The sequence below is a fragment of the Poecilia latipinna genome, unplaced genomic scaffold (assembly GCF_001443285.1).
Source record: "Poecilia latipinna isolate Pla-1442-1.1 unplaced genomic scaffold, P_latipinna-1.0 Scaffold1538, whole genome shotgun sequence".
Lineage (NCBI taxonomy): Eukaryota > Metazoa > Chordata > Actinopteri > Cyprinodontiformes > Poeciliidae > Poecilia > Poecilia latipinna.
In genome coordinates this window covers 1-4318 of record NW_015114154.1, presented here as the reverse complement: position 1 = coordinate 4318, position 4318 = coordinate 1, and the positions used below count along the sequence as shown (strand labels likewise).

The following is a 4318-nucleotide window of genomic DNA, read 5'->3' as shown; positions in this document are numbered from 1 at the left end:
AGTAAATATGACAAATTACATAATGCACAGCTCAATGGAAAAGTACATTTCAGTGTGTATTGTTGTTGGGTAATTTAGCTGTGCAGGATATACAATAATGGTAACAGACTTTTGACAGACCTTTTGACTGTATAAAAGTCTGTTTACTCATAGCTTCACTGCACAGTCATATTTAGCATATGGAAATGCAGCATTTTTGTTGGTTAGTTAACAAAAGTTAACTAACCAATTAAGTTTTTTTGAAAAGGTACATGTGCCCACTCCCCACAGACTCTCACATATGTATGTATGTGCTGGACGTTTGCACACAAAAGACCATTTATGGAAAAAAAAAATCCTACAATTTTGTCAATAATAACCTGGAAAAATAAAAAGTCAATTAACTATGAAAAAAAACAAAACATTTTAAAACTCTAAGGATAACCTCAAGGTACAAACAACGTGGACATTTGCAACTTATAGACAAGCGTGGCCAATATATTTTATTTTATTTTTGATGAGCAAACCTGGATGAGACATAAGTAAAAATGGTGGTGTGTGTTTTGTGAAGATTTTATCCACAAGCATGTTCTACTCAACAGATAAATTGTGAATATTTATGTTAGAAGCTATTTGTTTGAGGTCCGCACACATTTAATAAGCCTGTTATTTTCTCCTGTTTTCAGGCAGATTCATTCGTCTTTAGCAGTTGTTATCTGTGCTGGGAAGAAAGGGAATAAAAAGGTGAGTGTGTGTTCACATCTGTTACCTCGCTTCATCTGTCTGTCACATAAACAGAAAAATGTTGGCTGTCGTGCTTATGACAGGCTGCCACATCAATGTGTTACTTAAATCTGTCAAAGGTGTTTAATTTATTTCTATTCTCCGTTTTAGCATTCATAAAAATATTTTGTGACCAGTTGATTGCATCTATGCCATCGTGTCTATGCCTGATACTGATTTACTGTACACACATTAGCCTAAAACGCATAGCACAATAGTGGAAAATAACCAGAAAACAAACAGCAATAAAACACTCCTGCACTGAGCAGTTCATCACAATGCAATATGTTTTGTATAATACTGTTAGCTTGGAAAATTGTTGATATATTTCAAGTTATAAAGCTTTTATGCGTATTGTCGGCTTTAGAAACCCTGATTTTCTACTAATTAGATTTCATAAACTTGTGATAAATAACCGCAGTGACTGATTTTAGTAGAATAACCTCTGTTAACTTTCTGGGTTTTCCTGGCCTACAAAGCCATCAACAGCTGAAAGACCATTTTCTCTATTTACATGATCTATCTTTAAGTAAGTGCTATGTATCAAAAACTTTGATTACTGTGGTTTATGTCATTAGGAACATCAAAACCTTTAAGATGTTAATTGAGACTTTTTGGATATTTTTCTTGTTTAAAGTAAACCTCGTTTTTTTAAAAACTGACCTAACCTCCTGCTACAGATATGAACTCATTCCAGAGTCTCTATTATACTTCTCAAGACTATTTAAGAACAAAGACATATTGATTATGGAGTTTAAACTGACTTTAACATCTTTTACTAGTAGCTAGCATAGCTAGCAGTCTTCCCATTTTTTACTGAAGGATGTCGATCTTTACTTTAACTCTGAGATGTCTTTCTTTGCCTCCCAAAAGGTTTGAAGTCTGAGGCAGTTTTTCAGACAGCCCTTTATATGTAAGATAAATACTAAACAAATTTCAATAACTGCTTTATTGGGGGTTGTCTCTTCAGGTACATCAATATCAACGTACCAGGCCAATGAAGTAGTAGTATTCGTTACATTACTTGCAATATTTTTAATATTATTCACCTGGAAGAAAGCTGCCCCTCCATCTCATAAGCAGAGGATAGAAGATGCTATGTCCCGTTTGAAACATTCTGTCAACAGCTCTGTTCAGGAGTACAATATGACTGGGCAGCATTGTTCTTTGAGACTGTGTTCTCTTTAGAACAATGTTCCTAAATCCTGTTCCTGAGAGAACACTGTCCTACATGTTTCAGGTGTTTCCCATCTTCCACACACCTGGCCCCAATAATGGGTGATTAACAGGTTTCTACAGCTCTTGATGACATGCAGGACTTAATGCTATAATTTGAATCAGGTGTGCTGGAGCAGAGACGCTTCCAAAATATGCAGGACAGTGGTTCCTGGGAAACAGCATTGAGAAACACTGCTGTGGAGTGATACCTACCCTCCCACCCTCTTCCTCCTTTTTTGATTGAATCTTATACAGTATCTGTTAGCACCTCTTTGTACTGTGCTGTTCTTAAACATTTAAGAACAATAACAAAATTAGCTATGATTAAATTTTTAGTAAAATAACACATTTTCCCTAATTTGGTAAATCTCCTTGTCCTACGCTTTGCTTCGTAGAGAGTGCCCAGACCCTCTGGTAATGAAAAACAATTGTTTGCTAGAAGTGTGGAAGTTTTACATTTTACCCAATCGCTAACATTTGCCCGTGACGTATGTCATGTGTCAGTTCAACACTACAAAGGTCACTGGAATTGCCTGCACTGTAAACAACCATCCCACTGCGAAGAGAGAAGTACCAAGCCGAATAAGATGGGTGTTAATGTTAATTAATTATTTGGAAGAATGGCAAACACGGCCTGAATGGCTTTGCTCATTTCTTGGCCTCCACAGTCAAATTACAAACTACAATTTAAAACAGTGCAGAAAATCGATGTCATCGTTCAGAACTTCTCCTTCGGCTCCCTGATTGTCAAGTAAAGTAAAACCATTATATATTTTTTTATTTTTTTAGGTTTTTCTTTCTGATGGTTCCTTGAAATTCTGTTTTGTCACATATTTTCCATTTTTGAATCCTAGGGTTCTTTTAAATGGATGGACAAATCTAAACACCAACTTCATTTTTTTTTGGTCTTTGACTCCCATTTTCAGAATTGCATATTACTGATGTGTTTATGCAAGGTGCTGAGCACAGAAGCAATATAAAGTGATTAATTCAAGAGAGTAAAAGTGATAAATCATCACAGTTTCATTAGTTCTTTCTGTTTAAAGTTGTGTTATAGTGCTGCACTAAGTATGGCAGTGTTTCATCTCTGCCACTCATTTTATCTTTAGGGTTTATAAGATCTTAAATGTCATCTCCTTTAATGCTGTATGAATATGTTGCAATCATAAAATTGCCAGACTTGCTTGCCAATTCTACATAACTTGGCCATTTCATTGATTGACTACTTGCTCTTTCTAGATCTGGATCATCACAGTTGTCCTGTCATTGGGTCTTCTGACTGTCCTTCAGCAACTTTACTTAATACCCAACACCATTTACAGCCTGTTGATTGCAGTGCCTATAATCCTAAGCAATTTCATGTCAACATTTCAAATTGAGCTAAATGTTTCATAAGAGCTCAATGTTTTGTCAGATGTTTTCCATCCAGACATTAAAATTTGTCATGGTAAAAAGGTATTTTTGAAATGCGTTTGAATTTATGTGTCAAGGCAAGTCTTGATTAATGTCAGGTTCTAATTTGTAATCTCAACTATGAAAGAAATACGCAACAGATTCTAAACAATTTCTTTCCTAAAAACAAAAGAAAGCATTCCAGTAAACGTAGAACGAGAAAAAGCATTCGATTGATTTTTGGAAGTGTGACATCTTCTATGAAAACAATAAGTTTGACTGTTTATTAGAGAATATAGATGTTTGTTACAACACTGGCAATGAGAAAACAGATTAGTAAAAGCCTTGTTTCCTCCCATCAGTCTAGTAAAGGGTTATGTAACCATTTCCAATTAAACTGAAGTCTATCATTCTACACTAGAATGGTAATAGAGGGATAAGAGGTTGGTAAGTCATTTAGAAAACATCTACTTTAGGTAATTGCAAATAAAATGAGGTACAGATGCCAATCTGGCAATTGTAATGCTCAAACAAACTGGAAACACCCCAAAGTCATTCATCCTTACCAAGAACAAGCTTAAAATTCAGCCTGCCAGATTAAAATGAATTAATTCATTCATTATTTATTCTTATTCATAGTTCATTCTGAACTAATTTCTCAGCTCCAACACGAACTAATTCTTGTTGATTTATTGTATTTTGCCTGAAATAACGTAAAAATATTACGTTAATAACGTAAAAATATTACATGCAGGTCACAATGTTCTTCATGAATTAGCAGATCCATCCATTTCATCACTTAGCATTTCTCAGCAAGCTTAGCTCTGTTGTATTATTTCCTTTTCTCTTTGCTCACAACAGCTGTATTTTGTGATGACTGAATTCCCAAAGCAGCTGCTCTCATTCACTTATTTCAATGCTTTCATTGTCAGAAAACAAAACAAAA

The 4318-nt window shown here is 34.9% G+C and overlaps 1 long non-coding RNA gene across 1 annotated transcript; it reads left to right on the top strand.

Moving 5' to 3' along the window:
• Positions 1-662: 662 nt before the first annotated feature.
• On the top strand, positions 663-3438 carry LOC106963474 (uncharacterized). Its single transcript, XR_001428200.1, has 2 exons — positions 663-723; positions 3220-3438. It is a non-coding gene; the product is annotated as an uncharacterized LOC106963474 (long non-coding RNA).
• The last annotated feature ends 880 nt before the right edge of the window (positions 3439-4318 follow it).